The 19,517-nt window shown below is 37.9% G+C and overlaps 1 protein-coding gene across 2 annotated transcripts in view; it reads left to right on the top strand.

Annotated features, from left to right (window-relative positions):
- AHCYL2 (adenosylhomocysteinase like 2) overlaps positions 1 to 19,517 on the top strand; it is a 161,976-nt gene that overhangs the window by 75,937 nt on the left and 66,522 nt on the right. The window lies entirely within an intron of this gene.

Here is a 19,517-nt window from a genome sequence, read left to right as displayed (position 1 = left end):
TCCCAGGCTCCTGGGATCAAGCCCCACATCAGGCTCTCTGCTCGGTGGAGAGCCTGTTTCCTCCTCTCTCTCTTTGCCTGCCTCTCTGCCTACTTGTGATCTCTCTGTCAAATAAATAAATAAAATCTTAAAAAAACAAAACAAAAAAAAAACTTAAAAAAAAAAAAGTAATTCCAGGGTGTCTACTTAAATGCATTTGAGGCACTATGCAAAGATCACATATAGCTAGTTGGTCAGTAACTTAGAAGCATTTACAGTTATAACTGAATGGGTATTAAGGAGGACTCTTGTTGTGATGAGCACTGGGTGTTGTATGTAAGTGATGAATCACTGAATTCTATACCTGAAAGTAGTTAACTAACTGGAATTTAAATAAAAAATTTTAAAAAATACTGGAGGGACAATAACAGCTAAAGCCTAGAATGCATGGCACAGAAACTGGGTAAGTACTTGGAATCAGATAGTGAGGTATTTATTTAAATTGTAAATACTGATAAAGGGTTAGTGGAGGTAAGCATTGGGTGATATATCATTGTGGAAAGAGTAAGAGTGAGAGGGATACCTGGGTGGCTCAGTTGGTTAAGTGACTGCCTTCCGCTCCGGTCATGATCCCAGCATCCTGGGATGGAGTCCCACATCAAGCTCCTTGCTCGGCAGGGAGCCTGCTTCTCCCTCTGCCTCTGCCTGCCACTCTGTCTGCCTGTGTTCGCTAGCTTGCTCTCCCTCTCTCTCTGACGAATAAATAAATAAAATGTTTGGGGGGGGGGGGAAGAGTAAGAGTGAGGGTGGCACTTACCTTTTGCAAACAGGGAGAAAAAGTCATTTCTGATCTGGGGCAACTGGAAATCAATCAACATCATATATTCAGTGTTCAGACCCTATTGTGCCATCCAGTGCTAGATTAAACATTCTCATCTAGATGGTCCAGTTCATCCTTAAGCTAGGAAAGAGCAAAAGTTAAATAAGAAGTACCATTGTAACAACCTTAAGTTGTTACTGGGTAGTAAAGTTGGTAATGAACCTATACATAAATAGCCCAAAGCATTTTTTCGTAGCCTGTTCTGATGGCTTCTTTATGCAAATTTAAATAATACATATATTTTATCTTATCTTTCTTACTCAAAAGGCTCACATAATATATGAACCTTCTGTATGAATAAAAAGCTCCCCCTTATAGATGTATGATATTCCATTGTCCTAATGTACTTCAGTTTATGTAATCAAATTCCTGTTAATGGACATTTGAGTAGTTTCAAATTATTTTAAGCTGCAATTTTAGTGACTTTAAGTCTCTTTTATTAGCAGTCTCACTTTGAGGTCAGGCTACGGAAGTTAATACGCAGAAACAAGTTGAATATAAATGAAAAACTGTAACTCCAGCTGTAGTTATTTGGGTTATGGGAAAGGTGACTACATGATGTCATAGCTATGCTACCCTCATGCAACCTCCCTCTATTTTGTTTTTCTTTCTTTATTAACATCTTTATTAGTTTCCTTGATGCCCTTTGGTTTATTTGTTGTCTTGTCTTGTTTCTTCCTGGCCCCATCTAATACACCAGCAGCCTAACTACTAGTTAGACCTTTGTTAAAAGGAAGTCGTTAGACTTGCAAATGACCTTTGCGTTTTGTAGTTGTCAAAAGGAGTGCAGTTTTTAGTCCAGGTGAGGATGAGATCCCTGCTGCCTTCCTTGCTGGAAGCTTTGTAAGTCTTATTACTCAGATAAAGCCCTTCTACTGTCATTGTTTCCCTGTTGCCAAGGTAAATTTGCATTTTATTGCTGATAATCCATACACAACTTATCAACCGCCACAGGAGGGTGGCACCTTACATTGCTAGAGGCTCAGCAGGAGTAGAGAAAAACAAGACTGGGAAATGCTCTTTAAACCCTTAAATTATAAATAAGTATGGGCTTTTGGGGGAGAAGGAATAAAAGGGTAATTGACATATTATTTTGGCTGCCCTTCTGCCACAAGGAAAAAGAGTGGAATAAAGAAATGAGAGACGCTTGGCTGGCTGATTGGTTAAGTGTCTGCCTTTGGTTCAGGATATAAGTCCTGTATTGGGCTCTTTGCTCAGTGGGGAGCCTGCTTCTCCTTCCGTCTGCTGCTTCCCCTGCTTGTGTGCACTCTCTCTCTCTGTCTCTTTCTGACAAATAAATAAATACAATTTTAAGAAAGAAAGAAAGAAAAGCAAGGGGAAAGAAAGGACACCTGGCTGGCTCAGTCAGTAGAGATACAACTCCTGATCTCAGGGTTTTAAGTTTGAGCCAAATGTTGGGTGTAGAGATTAATTAAAAATAAAATCTTTTTTAGGGCGCCTGGGCGGCTCAGTTGATTAAGTGACTGCCTTCGGCTCAGGTCATGATCCTGGAGTGCTGGGATCGAGTCCCACATCGGGTTGCTACTTGACAGGGAGTCTGCTTCCTCTGGTGACCTCTCTCCTCATGCTCTCTCTCTCTCATTCTCTTTCTCTCTCAAATAATAGATAAATAAAATCTTAAAAAAAAAAATAAAGTCTTTTTTAAAAAGTTTGTGGCGGGTGAGAAGGTATAGGGAAGTTTTGGTTTGGAATAAAAAAGCACTACATTGAGAATCAGGAAGCATGGGTTCTGATCTATTTTCTATTACTAATTTGGTCTGTGATTTGCTCCCTGATTTCATTTCTCTGGGCCTAAGTTTCTATACCTATGAAATGAGTGGTTTAGGATTATAAAATTCTCTGAAATTCTAAGGCAAGAAGAAAAATACTGACTTCAAATATTATGAAGTGGAGAGCTTGTCCACTACTGTGAAATAACTGCAACAGTTTGTAAATTTAAGTAGGTGTTTATGCTCCATATTGGGTTTGCAGTGGGAGGAGAATTTAGTGTATTTAGTACTTCATACTCCTGAAGTACTAAAGTATGTGACAAATATAAGTCACATTCCCTTATAGGTGCTATCATCCTATCAGCTGGTAGCATGTAGGGCAGAACCTGGGAGTCTTTTTAAACTCTTACTTTTGTTGGGGCACCAGGGTGGCTCAACTGGCTAAGCTGTGGGCTCTTGACTTAGACTCCGGTCATGATCTCAGAGTCCTGGGATGAAGCCCCCATCCAGCTCCGCACTCAGGGAGTCTACTTCAGGATTGTCTCTCTCCCTCTGCTCCTCTCCCCTGCTCATGCTCTCTCTAAAATAAGTAAATGTTTAAAAGGATAAAAGATGAAGGAACTTTGAATAATTTCTTCTAGGTAGAAGGCTCATTGGCTTAGTGAGGCTAGGATTTCTTAGAGGTGGAGGTCTATGTAGAATTAGCAAAAGACTTTGAAACTCAGCAGGAAGGTCTTCAAGAATTACTGGAAAAGTATGATACACCATTTGGAAAAATGACTTTGCAGCTAAGAGCAGCATAAGAACCTACTCAATAATGGTTTATGCAGAGAGCAGACATTTTGAATTTTCTCCTTCAGATTGTGGAGGCTCTGTGGGGATATGGAAATATTTAAAGGATTAAATTGTTAAGCAAAATTGATATTGAAAAGTACCTTTAATTTATTTCTTCTCTCCTTCTGCAGTGTTTGAGAATGCTAGAGGTTAATGTAGCTATGTACCCTGTTGGACATAATAAGAGTTAATTATAATCAACTGTTGGAACAGAGTGTTCTGAACAGAGTATTATTCATTTGCCACCTATTTGGGGGTTCATGTGTAAGCATATAAAATTCCATTTTGCTGTTTCAAAATAATCGACCTACATTTTAAAAGAGCATTTTTTATAGATGTTTTAAATATGTAGAAGTATAAATCCTCCCTTTCTCCCCACTCACCCTTGGTCCCCACTGGTAATTGTTGTTTATAGCTTCTTGTGCTCCATCCCAGAAAAATTTTTTCTGTGTGTCTAAATATTATTTATTTATATTTCATAAATATTAAGTATTGTGTTATATAAAATAGATATTAACATATATATCTTGACAGTGTATTTAAAATACCTACCTTGAAACCATTTCATTTATATCCTTTCTCTGATCTGCTGTCTCCATTTCCTTTGAAATGGAAATCTATTATGGGAATATGAATTCCAAATGTATGTTTTGTTTTCTTTTTAAAAAAGATTTATTTATTTATTTTAGAGAGGGGTAGAGGCAGAGAGAGTGAAGGGAGAGAATCTTCAGCAGACTCCCCACTGAGTGTGGAGCCAGAAGCGGGGCTTGAACTCTCAACCCTGAGATCACGACCTGAGTCTGGACCAACAGTTGGATGGATGCTTAACTGACTGTGCCACCCACGTGTCCTTCAAATACCTGTTTCATTTTTCTAACCAATTTTCTATTTCACTGTATTCACATTGGATTAAAATAGCATAAAATAGCAAAATATTTTCCTTTTTAGTAAAGCATTTTTGTTTAAAAAGAGTGAGGAGAATAAATGAAAATATTAATCACATTTTTTAAAAAGATTTTTATTTATTTATCAGAAAGAGAGCACAAGCAGGGGGAGCAGTTGGCAGAGAGAGAAGCAGGCTCCCTGCTGAGTAAAGAGTCCAATGCAGGACTTGATTCCAGGACCCTGGGATCATGACCTGAACCAAAGGCAGACACTTAACCTACCGAGCCACCCAGGTATCCCAATCACATTTGTTGGTATTCAGAATTCCTCTGAAGAGTGTTTTGTTAGCCCGTCTCTCACTTGTTTGGCATATCCCTAAAGTTTGTCTCCACTAGAGGGCACTAAGATATTGTTTGTTTTTAGTGGACTGTATAGTGAATTTATTTCTTTTTAAATGTAGGGGTTTCTCTTTTTTAAAGATTTTATTTATTAGAGAGAGAGGGAGAGAGAGAGAGAGAGAGTGTGTGTGTGTGTGTGTGAGAGAGAGAGAGAGAGAGAGAGAGAGATCACAAGCTGGGAGTGGCAGGGGGAGTAGAGGGAAAAGCAGATTACCTGCTGAGCAGGGAGCCTTTTGTAAGACTCGATCCTGGGATCATGACCAGAGCTAAAGGCAGACGTTTAACCGACTGAGCCACCCAGGTAACTTTACAGTGAATTTAGGAATAAAACTTCCATAGTTTTCTTGTTTGTCCTGCATTGTAGTATGAATAAAATCCATCCTGAGATCACACTATGGTTGGCATATATGGACAATTATAGTACCTTCTGTGCTAGCAGTTTTGATTTTTAGGACTATTTTGTGCTAAAAGCTTTGAAGAAGAAAAGGAGAAAGAGGGTTTAGAGAAAGAAAATTTTTGAAAAATTTTTGGATCCCAATTATCACCTGCTCACTCCACAGGAGATACTGACCCTAAAAGGGAAATGGTAGGCATATATAGGTCACTGGAACAAAATAGAGTCCAGGAATAGACCTACATGTATACAATGAATTGAGTTTTGACAAAGGGGCCAAAGTAATTCAGCGAGAAAAGGATATTCTTATTAACAAATGGTGCTGGAACAATTAGTATTTATTTTGGGGAAAAGTGATATTTTTACCTTTATCTTATTCCATACATAACATCTCAAAATGGATCATGGACAGTAGGAGAAAATCTTCATGACCTTGGAGCAGGCAAAAATTTCTTGGCACACAACAAAACAAAAATCCTAAAAGAAAAGAATCTTGATAGAGTTCTCCAAAATCAAGCTCTTCTCAAAAGACTAAATAAAAAGGCAAGCCACAGAATGGGAAAAAAGTATTCATAATACATATATCAGACAAAGGCCTGATATCTAGAATATATGGAGAACCCTTACAACTTTATAAGATACATAATCCAATTTTTAATTTTCTTAATTTGTTTTTAATTTTTTATTATTGTGTTCAATTAGCTAGCATATAGTACATCATTAGTTTTTGATATAGTGTTCAACGAAAGTTTTTTTTTTAAAGATTTTATTTATTTATTTGATAGAGATCACAAGTAGGCAGAGAAGCAAGCAGAGAGAGAGGAGGAAGTAGGCTCCCTGCTGAGCAGACCAGCCTGATGCGTGGCTCTATCCCAGGACCCTGGGATCATGACCTGAGCCGAAGGTGGAGGCTTTACCACTGAGCCACTCAGGCTCCCCTCAATGACAGTTTTTTGTTTTTGTTTTTAAAGATTTTATTTATTTATTTGACAGACAGATCACAAGTAGGCAGAGAGGCAGGGAGGAGTAGAGAGCCCGATGCGGGGGTCGATCTCAGGACCCTGGGAGCATGACCTGATCCGAAGGCAGAGGCTTTAACCCACTGAGCCACCCAGGCGCCCCTCAATGACAGTTTTTAAAATGGACAAATGATTTGAACAGACATGCCTCAATAAATGCTATATGCCAGTAAGACATAAGTTACTTAACATCATGAGTCATTAGAGAAACCCAAATTAAAACCACAGTGAGATAGTGCACACCCACTAGAACAGCTAAAATGTAAAAGATGGACAATACATAGTATTTATGTGGATATGGATTCATTACAATCCATTCATTAGTGGGTAACAGTTTTCCAATTTGTTATGAATTTAATAAATACTTACCAAATGACCCAGCAGTTTCCAGTCCTTCCCTGTGCCTTTACCCAAGAAAATGGTATCTTGTGTTCACACTTGTATACTGGTGTTCATAATGGCCCCAAGCTAGAAAAGGTACCAAATGTGCATCAACAAGTAAATGGATAAGTAAATTATGGTACATTCATGTAAAGGAATACTACTTAGCAATAAAAAAGAATGCACTACATGTGGAACAATATAGATGAATCTCTGAAATATTATGCTTAAGTGAAAGAACTGAGACAAAAAAATATGAAATTCTATAAAAGGCAAATTTATCTACAGTGACAGCAGATCATTGGTTATCTAGGGCCACTGTTGAGGGGAGTCAGCTACATAGAGAAATAGACAAACAACTGAGTTAACCAAAAATTGCAAATTATCAAAGAGAGAAGAAGGCATAGACAGTACATACAAAGACCCTAAACTGGGAAGACTGGTTTCTAGTGGAGTATTGTGAGCAAGAGAACAGTGGTGGGAGATGGGGTTGGAGAGATAAGGAAGGGCCAGATCATGTGGAGTTGAGTCCTTAAGAACTTGAGAGAGAATGGGCTGTAGAGCACAAGGTGAGACTTTTACTTCAGGAGAAGGAGAAGCTCAGACAAATGAAGTTGGTATGGTGGTTGGAATATGAGAATTTGTATTAGATATATTCCTATTCTCTTAAAATTACCCCCCTCCCCTTTTTTTATCTGTAAGATAAGTCTCTCACTTGAAAGTGAAGGTAGAAGTTTGAGGGGACAAAGGTGAAATATTCTTCAAGGAAGGGGATGGGGGGAATATATACCACTAAAGAAACTTCATAAGGTAATTGAGGCACTTTTGATGCTCATTTGAGCTTTAAAGGCATGAATTTATAGTGAAACCATTTAACTTGTTGTTTTGGGGGGTTTCTGCAAAATTTAGCTGGAATAGATAGATGATGGGCATCATCAGGATTGAGGTTTTGCCTGGCAAAATGATGAGGGGAGAGAGGGAGTGAAGTTATTTCTAAGTCATTTTCAAAGTGGACTAGGAAATCTAGGCTAGAAAAGGAGGGAAGTGAAACTAGGAAAATGTTGATGAATTGTGAGAAAATGAAGAGGTCAGTGGATAGAGAACACAGAATTTTTTGAATTGTGGCTACTTTTGCTAATGAAATGGCAGGCGAGGGGGCGCCTGGGTGGCTCAGTTGGCTAAGCATCTGACTCTTGATTTCAGCTCAGGTCATGTTGGGCTCCACACTCAGCAAGGAGCCTGCTTCTCTCACTCTCTTTCCCTCTGCTCTTCCCCCAATTCTCTCTCTCTCTCTCTCAAATAAATAAATAAGTCTTCTTAAAAAATGTAGAATAGGAAGAAGTGTGGTCTTAGGGTAATTTCAAGGTTTCCGAAATGGAGGTCCATTTATTGAGACAGAATTCAGGGAGCAGTTTCGAGGATAATATGAGGAATTCAATTTTGGACAGGCTCTGTTTGAGGAACCCATGGAATGTGAAACTAGAGATGTCCAACAGCATTTGAATATACAGATCTGAGAGGTCTAAACTGTAAATAGAAATATAGGAGTTATCAGCAGAGAAATGAAAATTGAAACATGGCAGTCAGTAAGAGATTATCAGAGGGAATTTGTGGGATGAGAGAATGGAAGGCTGTATGATATCCTTCGTTGAGTGGTTGTGGTGGTTGGTGGTTTGTTTTTGTTTTTGTTTTTCCCTTCAGTATTCTGTCTGCTTTTCCAAATAAATCCCAGTAAATACAGTATGGAATAGGGGTACGAAGAGAGGGTAAGTCCTGGCTTTGCCCTTCCTACTGTATGCCTTGAACAGATAAATTTCTGAACCTCAATTTTCTCATCCGTTAAAAATAACTATCAAGAGAATGAGAAGACGAGCCACAGGCTGGGAGAAAATATTTGCAAAGGACATATCTGATAAAGGACTCTTATTCAAAATATACAAAGAACTCCTAAAACACAGCAATAAAAAAATGAACAGTGTGATTGAAAAATAGGCAAAGACCTTAACAGACATCTCATCAAAGAAGATATACAAATGGCAAATAAGCATATAAAAAGATGTTCCACATTTTATGTCATCATGGAAATGCAAATTGAAACAACCAGATGCCACTACACATCTACTAGGATGGCCAAAATCCAAAACACTGACAATACCAAATGCTGTTGAGAATGTGGAGCAGCAGGAACTCTCATTCATTGCTGGTGGGAATGCAAAATGGTATAATCATTTTGGAAGACTTTTTCGGCTTATTACATACCTAACCATACTTTTTCCATACAATCCAGCAATTGTACTTCTTGGTATTTACCCAAATTGTACTTCTTGGTATTTACCCAACTAATTTACCCAAATTAGTTGAAACTTCCACACATGGACGTTTATAGCACCTTTACTCATAATTTCCAAAAGTTGGAATCACCCAAAATGTCCTTCAGTAAATGAATGGATAAATAACTATGGTACATCTAGTCAATGGAATATTATGCCACATCAAGAAGAAATGAGCTATCAAGGCATGGAAAAACATTAAATGCATATTATTAAGTGAAAGGAGCCAATTGAAAAGGCTGCATACTGTGTGATTCCAAATATATGACATTCTGTAAAAGGTATAACTATGGAGCCAGTATAAAGGTCAGTAGTTGCAGGGGTAGAAGAGTAGGAGGTGCATAGACATCCCACAGAGGATTTTTAGGGCAGTGAAACTATTCTGTATGCTAGTATAATAGTAGTGGATACATGTTATTAAATTATACACTTGTCAAATCCATAGACTGCATAACCGCAACAGTGAACCCTAATGCAGACTCTGGATGTTGAGTGATAATGATGTAGGTCCAACCATGTTAAGACATGTATCACTCTGGTACAGGATGTTGATAGTGGGGGAGGCTGGAGTAGGTTCCATCTCAAGAAACCATTTTATCATGAAAGACTGCAGCAATTCAGTCACGACTTTAAGCTCCACTCCTAATTCTGGTTCTCTTGCTCTTTCCACCACATCTGCAGTTACTTCCTCCACTGAAGTTTTAAAACCTCTCAAAGTCATCAGTGAGGTTTGGAATCAGCTTCTTCCAAATTCCTGTTCATGTTGGTGTTTTTACCTCTTCCCACAAATCTGAATGCTCTTCACGGAATCTAGAATGGTGAATCCTTTTCAGAAGGTTTTAAAATTTACTTTGTCCAGCACAAGGAGAAAAATCATTATCTATGGCAGCTTTAGGATTATGAAATGTATTTCTTGAATAGTAATAATTGGGAGCACCTGGGGGGCTCAGTCAGTTAAGTGTCCAGCTCTTGATCTCAGTTTAGGTCATGATCTCGGGGTTGTGGGATTGATGTTATGTCTGATGTCAGACCCAGCACAGAATTTGCTTGTCCCTCTCCCTCTGCTCTCCCCACCCACCCCCACCCTGATCTCACTCTCTCTCTCTCAAATAAATTAAAATCTTTTAAAAAAATACTGGAAGTCAAAATTACTCTTTAATCCATGGGCTACAGAATGGACATTGTGTTAGCAGACATGAAAATAACTTTAAGCTTATTGAACATCTCCATCAGAGCTCTTGGGTGACCAGGTACATTGTCAATGAGCAGTGATATTTTGAAATGAATCTTTTTCTCCTAAGCAGTAGATCTCAACAGTGGTCTTAAAATGTTGAGTAAGCCACCATATAAACAGATGTGCTGTCATCCAGGCTTTGTTGTTCCATATACAGAGCTCCGGCAGAGTAGACTTAGCATCATTCTTAAGGGCCCAAGGATTTTTCAGAACAGTAAATGAGCATTAGCTTCAACTTAAAGTCAACAGCTGCATTACTCTCTAATAAGAGAGTCAGCCTGCCCTTTGAACCTTTGAATCCAGGCATTGACTTCTCCCTAGCTGTGAAGGTCCTTGATGGCATATTTTCCCAACTTAAGGATGGCTTCTACATTGAGAATCCGTTGTTTAGTGCATCCACCTTCATTATTTTAGCTAGATCTTTCAGATAACTTGCTGTAGCTTCTGTGTGAACACTTACATGTTACCAAGACAGCTTCTTTCCCTAAACCTCAGGAACTGACCTCTGCTAGCTTCAGACTTTTCTTCTGCAGCTTCCTCACCTCTCCCAGTCTTCACAGAATTGAAGAGTCAGGGTCTTGCTCTGGATTAAGCTTTGGTTTAAGGAAATGTGTCTCTTACGATCTTCTATCCAGAAAGATAGAAACTGTTAGTAAAGTAGTCTGAACACACCCATTTATCAATTCAGTTCAACATCTCATATGGGTGTAGTTCTTGGCACCCCAAAACAATTACACCGGTAACGTCAAAGATCACTGATTGCAGGTCACCATAACAAATACAACAATAATAATCTTAAATCAGTTATTTAGCCCATTCGTACTTCAGTTTTCTTGGTTGTAAAGTGGTGATGGTAATAAAAGTGCCTACCTCATAAGTTATTGTATGGATTAAATGAGTTCATACATGCCAAAACTACATAGGATTGGGAATATAGAAAGCATTCTGTAGATGTAGTCCCTTTTTTCTTATTGTTGCTATTAAAGGCATGGAGATGCGAAGCACCATGACAGTTTGGGAGGCTTAAAGAGTTCAGTATAATTTATTATTTCTTCAAGACCCAAATCTAGTATCCTTACCCCAGTGAAGCCTTATTCCACACGTGTTGAGCTGTGTTCTTGCAGCTCTTGGGTTGTTATTGTGATCTCTCTTGCTACTGAAGTTGTTAAGCCTTCCATGGTAGAAGCTGTATAGTTTCAACAAACACAAATTGAGTAGCTTCTATGAATCAGACATTTTGCTAGGTGAATAATACCAAGAAGGTCCCTGCCTTCTTGAAGTTTAAATTCTAGAAGGTGGAAACAAAGAAAATAAGTAATTGTGGATAGTGGTAACTGATTGGGGAAAATAAAGTAAGTTAGTGGGTTCAAAGTGATGGGGCAAGGCCAGATAGGACAATCTGGGAAGGCCTTGAAGATGTGACATTCATTGGAGCTGAGAGATGAAAAATGAACTCCTTGCACTATAACACTTTTTATTTTTATTATTTTTTAAAGATTTTATTTATTCATTTGACAGACAGAGATCACAAGTAGGCAGAGAGGCAGGCAGAGAGAGAGGTAGGGAAGCAGGCTGTCTGCTAAGCAGAGAGCCCAGCACGGGGCTCCATCCCAAGACCCTGAGATCATGACCTGAGCCGAAGGCAGAGGCTTTAACCCACTGAGCCACCCAGGCGCCCCACTATAACACTTTTTAGACCTCAACCCCACCCACTTACAATTTTGATTGTGTTCTTGGTCATTTCCTTCAGGTAGCCTTAGAATGGTAATCGCTAAATTTAGTTTGTATACACGCTCCATATTTATTTGTGTCCACCTGTGACTCTTCTGTTTTTCCTCTCTCTCTCCACAAGAGTGAGCTCTTGGGCTGACTGTTTTTAATCTAGCTAGACAGTTACTCTTTCTTTATTTTTTGACAGTTATTTATCTGTCCATGTTTTAATTCGATCCATAAGGTTCTATAAAGAGTTCTACCACCCCTAGACATTCCTCTTGGGTATATGAGCTGTTCACTTCTTTATTATACTGTCTCTGTGAGAAAAAAGTTTGAAGCAAGCTTCACGGTAAGCACGGGGATTTACTGAATTGCTGTAATAGATGATCTGTAAATTCTAGTTATTTCAGAGATTTCCTAAATATTAATGACAATAAAAACTTTTTCTGGAGAGAATAGTGCTTCCAAAGTTAGGTTGACCTGGCGACTGACATGCTATCTTTTTGCCATATGCTTTGTAGCACAATGATGACTTTCAAATCATTGTTTGGAGAATTAATCTCTTCTGCTATCCCACAATCAGATAGACTTGATAGTTCGGGGAATCGTTTTAAGGAAATGGCCTCTGTTGTACTTAGAGAGGTAGGATTCAGTTTCTTAAATTGAGGGGCCTCATTGGAGTGGTGTGTCAAAGTGTACTTTTCTATAAAGAGAGTAGGTTCCTTGGATTCCACATTGAGGTATGAAATAAGTAGATAAGGAATTGAATAGACTTGTTGATAATCAGAATTAAGAGCCAGTTTTCACTCAGTATTACTTTGTTGCATAAATCCCATAGCAATGAATTTTTTCTGAATACCCATGCCTTCTATTGTTTTCTTGATAGTAAAGGAAAGGGGAGAAAAAGAAAAGCAAAGCAGAAGATCTCAGAATCAGGTCTCAACCCCTGGATCTCTGGGCTTTCAGATTACAGTGGCTGTATTGTTCCTGTGCAGATCTGGAATCCACACGAAGTGTTAACAAGAAGGTTTTTTTTTTTTTTTTTCTGTCCTTGTCAGTTACCTATCTGAATCAGAATCAAAGGAGATTCTTACTATTTTTACTTTACTATCTACTAATTATTTCAACAACACTTATAACTCCTAAGAAGATTATACCTTTAGTCCTAATGGTTTACCTATCTGTTCTATTCAGTTCTCATGAAAAGTTCAGGATAACTGTCATTTAAGTGGTATTCTAGGGCCATTTCATGTTTGTGGTGAGTCAGTATTCATGTTGTATAGCATTTCAAAGCACTCATCTTGTGTCTGTTGAAAATATTTAATTCTTTTTTCTTTAAATTATAAATGATTAGTCTCAAAGTTATGTTGTAAGTTAACTGGCACTGTATCTCTACTGAAAAACATTCTGTTGCGTATACTTACCACAATGTACACTGAGTAATGTATAGAATTGTTGAATCACTATAATGTACACACAAAACTAACATAACACTGTATGTTAACTATATTGGAATTAAATTTTTAAAAAAATTATATTTCCCAATATCCTCTACGGCATAGTAAAAGAAAAAATTTTCTTGCATAAGATACATTATTTTATATTATACTATAGATGGTGGGTTGAAAAAATGAGTCATCTAATCTCCTTTTTAAAACCAAACAATTCATCCTTAAATATAAAAAATATGAATAAATTTTCATTTGTTTTACAATATTATTAAATTATAAAATGATAACAGCTTTAAATAAAGATTTTAAATTTAGAAAAGTTGAAAAGAGTTTTTTGAATATTATTTTGAAGTAAGTCAGTAATGTTTTCTTATTATTTGTGTTTCCACGTAGGCACAAGGAAATCTTTGGGACTTAAAAATAACAATTTATTGGATGATAATGAATTCATGGAGATTTATAACAAGTATAACTGAAGAAAGATAGGAGTATAGTAGAAGTAATGAGCTGCAAATTGTCTTTACATTGCTTAAACATGCCAAGGTCTTTCTTACATTGGAGTCTTTGCAATTACAGTTTACTTATTTTCAGATGGCAAGCCTTCTCTCATCCTTCTGGGCCTAGCTCAAGTGTTACCATCTTAAAAATATGTTCCTTGACTATTCTATCAAAGGTAGTTTCTTCCTTTATACTTTACTTTAGCCTCTTGGTCATTTCCTTTTGAGTATTTATCATAAATTTAACTACTTCATCTATTTGTTTACTTATTTTTTTGTGTAGCTCCCTAGTTAGAAAAAGTCAGTTAAGTGTAGATATGTTGTGCCTATGGGAACATCATAGAGTAGAGCCATTTGGTAGGTCATTGTCCATTTTGAGCTAAAGGTCAGAGAGATGTTAGATACAGAGTTTTGGAAGTTATCTGCATATGAATTGTAAATGAAGCCATGGATATGAGCAAGAGAATGTTTTTTGTGAAGAGGAAACAGGTAAGTTTAAGAATTTCTACATTTTAAGGACCCAAAGTGGCGGGGGAGGGGAGCTACAGAGGAAACTGAGTAATATGTCTTGGAGATCAAAGAAAAGATGGGTATAATGTTATGAAAGCCAAGGGAAGAGTTTCCTTTTCAAGGAAAAGGTATTAGCAGTGTCAAGAGATAAAAAGTAAGCTGAGAAATCTGCATTAGATTTAGCAACAAGGACAGGGTGACCTTGGTACAAATAGTTTCAATGGGTTGGAAGGAGCCAGACTATAGTACCTGGAGGAGTGAATGGAAAGTAAAGCATTGGAGGTACAGCAAGCTTAGAAAGCCAAGGAGTTTTGCAGTTTGAAGGTAAGTTAGATGGCCATAGCTGAAAGGTGGAAGGTGAGATGATTTATTTATTTGGGGGATGGGAGAAATTTGAACATATTTTGTGCTTCTGGGAAGAAGTCATAGAGGGTGAGAAGTTGAAGAAGTATGAGTGAAGGGGGATAATTGATAGAGAACAGCCCCTGAGAAGGTGAGAGATAACTTGATCCAGAGCTCTCATTGGAAGGACTGAATTTAGATGGTTTCTGAGTCTACTCGGGCTGCCATAACAAAATACCACAGACTTGGTGGCTTAAACAACACAAATTTATTTTCTCATGTTTCTGGGGCCTAGAAGTCCAAGATCAAGGGGGCTATCAGGGTTGGTTTGTGGTGAGGCCTCTCTTTCTGGGTTATAGACAGCTGCCTTCTCTCTGTGTCCTCACACTGCCTTTCCTCTGTGTGCTGCTAAGAGAGTGCAGTCTGGTGTCTTTTCCTCTTATTATAAGGACAATAGTTCCATGAGATTCACATCCCACACTTATTGACTTCATTTAACTTTAATTGCTTCCCTATAGGACCGATTTCCATAGAGTCACATTGGGACTTAGGGCTTCAACATGTAAATTTGGAGGATACAATTTAGTCCCTAACAGATGGGAAGAGAGAATCCTTTTCCATTAAGATAGAAAGGAGGTAAGAAAAGATAGATGTGGGTGAGGTTGTAGGCTTTGGTGTCATGAAGTTGAAAAAAAATTGTTTTCCATCTAATAGTTTTAGTTTTCCCTGTGAAATAGGACTATAAATAATGCTCTGAGAGTAAGGGATAGATGTTATAGTTGGATATTTGAGAAGAGTAGAGAATATTTCATAGTTGATATAGAGATGGGAAGAAAAGTCAGGGAACATGGCAGAATGCTAGGTTTTATTGACCTGTCTGCTGGAGTGGTTTTTAGCAGAAGATCAGTCTAAACGTAGGCATAACTATTTGGAAGCAGGAGTCTTACATGTCTGAATATGGGTCCTTGTAAGTCTTCGTTGTGTAAGAGCTTATCTTGCAATCAGATGTAGACTTAACCTGTTAACACTGCAGTGTCAGGGGCGCCTGGGTGGCTCAGTGGGTTAAAGCCTCTGCCTTCGGCTCAGGTCATGATCCCAGGGTCCTGGGATTGAGTCCCACATTGGGCTCCCTGGTCATTGTGGAGCCTGCTTCTCCCTCTCCCACTCCTTCTGCTTGTGCTTGCTCTCTCTCTCTCTCTCTGTCAAATAAATAAATAAATAAAATCTTTTTAAAAAAAAAGAAGAAGAAGGGGCACCTGGGTGGCTCAGTGGGTTAAAGCCTCTGCCTTCAGCTCGGGTCATGATGCTAGGGTCCTGGGATCAAGCCCCGCATCGGGCTCTCTGCTCAGTGGGGAGCCTGCCTCCCCCTCTCTCTCTGCCTGCCTCTCTGCCTACCTGTGATCTCTGTCAAATGAATAAATAAAATCTTTAAAAAAAAAAAAAGAAGAAGAAGATTGATTTCTCTTCTACTTTCCTGGGCACTGCCAGACTTGGCAGATTTTGACTAGGACATCTTTATCTTATAGAGAATTTCAGTTAGAACAGTTAGAAGCAAAATTGAGGTTAAAAAAGTAAAAGAAGAAGAAGTAGAATTGACGTGATTTATGGACGTCAGGAGGTACTTATAGCATCTGCAGGCAAAAACTGGCTCATAACTTGTAAAAAATCAGGGCAAACTTGCCTTGGACTTATTTGGAGCAAGTGAATACAACAGCACAGTTGATCCCCATTATTCTTGGATTCCATATTTGCAAATTTGCTTCCTTGCTAAAATTTATTTGTACCCCAAATCAATACTGCCTGATTGTCCATTCATGGACATGTGTAGAGTCACCTGACATGTATGTTCCTAGTTGAAGTCAAACAAAGCAACGTTGTTCTGCCTTCTTGTTTAAGCTCTCATCTAAGTGTCCTTTTCATGGTTTATTTAGTGCTGCGTTTTTTACATTTCTGCACTCTTCCTTGGGATTTCTCTGTTTAAAATGTCCACCAAATGTAGTGTTGAAGTGTGCTATCTAGTGTTCCTAAGCATAAAAAAAAGCTGTGATGTGCTTTATAGAGGAAAATGGTGTGTTAGATAAATTTCATTCAGTCATGAGTTGTAGTACTGTTGGGTGTGAGTTCAGGGTTAGTGAATTAAGAATATTTATTAAATAAGGTTTTTTAAAATAAAAACCCACATAAAGCAGGGTTATCAATTAATCATTTGATGAAAATGTTATGGCCATTGGCTCACAGGAGTCTAACCCTGTATTTTCTTTAGGAGCAAGGCTTCAGTATTGCTGGTTCAGTGTTTGCAATGACTTCTTAAAACAGAAGTACTGAAAATAGTGAGAATCTTTGCATATTCTGTTCTCCAAACTTTAAAGTACCTTATAGACATTAATTCATTCATCAATACAACTTCCAAAACTTGGCAGCTGGATAGTGGGTTGTTATATGTAGAATGGCCATGGACAATCCACTTAGTAGGTTTTCTTTAATGTTCAAAAGAGTCTAGGACAATTTTTGCTTCTTATTAGGAATCTCTTGAATATATAATACCCTGTCCTTGGATCTAAAAAGATCTGCTTCCTGATCATGGTTATGTTTGATTGATTTGCTTTGGAACTCGTTCGAATATTCCTTATTTGACTTTCATGAGAAAAGGTTAAAAAAAAAGCAAAAAATTTTGTAAAGCAAAAAATTAGAACTTTTTGGCAGAAAAGTGCCAGGTAGGAAGAATAATCATAGTGGTTATTTTCACAGACATAAGGCACTAATGATGTAAATTGTTGATGCATGGAATTTGAATGTACTACGTTGGTGATGACTCTGTGTGTGTGTGTGTGTGTGTGTGTGTGTGTGTGTGTAAAATAGGAACTTTCGTCCCTTCAGTTCTGTGTCCACATCTTTTACTAGATCTTGTTAGTTCTTCCTTTATATAATTTCTCAAATTTGTTCTTTTTTTTTTTTTCCATATAATTGTGATCTGGAAATCTGGACTTTAACATCTTCAGGGTTGACCCTAAAGTTGTCCTCATTTCTTTCAGCCACATTCTCTCTTGAATGCATCTTCTCTAAGCATATTTTTATCATATTATTCTGCAGAAATATTACTGCCCTACTTAGAAACTTTCTGTGGCTGCTAGTTGTCTATTTTTAAGTTACTATAAGCCAGTTATCTCTTAATGCTTCACAGTTCTCCTATAGCTCTTCTTCCCCACCCCCTTAATTGATGTTATTATGTCATAATTCATTGTCAGAGGGGGCTCTTAGATGTGAATTCCCTTATCTTACTACTATGATCTATAAAGCTGCATCTATTTCTTTTTTCTTTCAATAAAAAATAAAGTATTCCAATCCTAACTAAGAACAGTTTCTCCACTTGTGCTCTGGATCCCATTCTCATCTTCTCAGAGACTTTTCTACTTGATTTATCCCTAAGGTTGTCAGACTTGGCAACAGCAAGAATACAAAACACATAATTAAAATTTAAATTCAGATAACAACAAGTAATTTTATTATAGTATGTCCTATGCAATATTTGGGCACATATTTATGTTAAGAAAATTATTTGTTGTTTATCTGAAATTCAAATATAACTGGCATAGTGAATTTTATCTGGCAGCCTTATTTAGCTCTCTTTCCTTTTTTATACTTCTAAACACACACATAACGCACAAACACACATTCTCATACTCCCTCTCTGTTGGGTCGTTTCTTCAGAGTTTGCTCAAGCTCTAGTAACCATCTTGTTAAACAAAAGCACACGCATACCTACACACACAAATCAATCACTTTCTTTGACTTATAATCCTTTAGTTATTTCCACATCTCTCTGCTCTGCTTCACAGCCCAGTTTTTCAAGACTTGTCTGTTCAGACTCCTCTCCTACTTAACCTCCTGGTCATTCTTCAGTTTTGCCTGATCCTGCTTTCATCCCTTCACCCCCCTCAAATCACCAGAAACCTCCATGCTGCCTAATCCTAAAAACTATTTCCAGCTATCATCTTAACAAAGTCCCAGCAGTATTTGAAATAGCTGATCACTCTTTCCTTTTTGAAATAATCTCTTTAACTTAATTTCAGCGACACCATTTTCTTTGGATTTTCCTCTTGCTTTTCCGGTGGCTGCTTTTCAAATTTCAGCTGCTGGCTTTTCTCATTCTACTCTATATGATGGATCTAGGCTCAGATGTGGATCCTGTTTGTTTATTTGCTCGTTCTCCTTCTCTAGGCAAATTTATCCACTCTCATGGTTTTATATTTGTGCATACGTGGATTTAAATTCTGGAAATGGAAGAAATCAGTAACTCCTAATTTTATGCTTCTAGCCCAGACTTTTCTCTGAGCTCCAGACTCTATTCAGTTGCTATTTCAATTCCACTTGCTTCTCATAGACATTTCAAATTCAACACGACCAAAATTAAGACCTGGTATTCTTCTCATACCTACTTTCTCCCTATTCTACCCCGTTTTAGTCAGTAGCATCCCTGTTTAACTAGTTGCTTAAAGCAGAAAGCTGATTGTCATTCTTGATATCTTTTTCATTCTTTAGATGCAGTCTGTTGTCAAGGCCTATTGAGTCAACCACCAACATTTATCTTAAATTCATTCACTACCGTCATTAATGATGGTAGCAATTCAAGCTACCATCATCTTTCATATATTTGAATGACCTTCTAACTAGTCTCATTTCCATTCCTGTTCATTCAGTTTTGTCTCCTTATAGCAGCCATGGTAATCTTTTGAAAACAAAAATCCCTATTAGCTTCCTTTTCTCTCTTGTTTTTTTTGTTTGTTTGTTTAAGATTTATTTTTAGGGTGCCTGGGTGGCTCAGTGAGTTAAGCCTCTGCCTTTAGCTCAGGTCATGGTCTCAGGGTCCTCGGTTTAAGCCCGCATCAGGCTCTCTGCTCAGCGGGGAGGCTGCTTCCCCCTCTCATTCTGCCTGCCTCTCT

The sequence above is a fragment of the Mustela nigripes genome, chromosome 4, assembly GCF_022355385.1.
Source record: "Mustela nigripes isolate SB6536 chromosome 4, MUSNIG.SB6536, whole genome shotgun sequence".
Classification (NCBI taxonomy): Eukaryota; Metazoa; Chordata; class Mammalia; order Carnivora; family Mustelidae; genus Mustela; species Mustela nigripes.
Note: the sequence above shows the minus strand (reverse complement) of the source record. Positions and strands in the feature narration are given on the sequence as shown.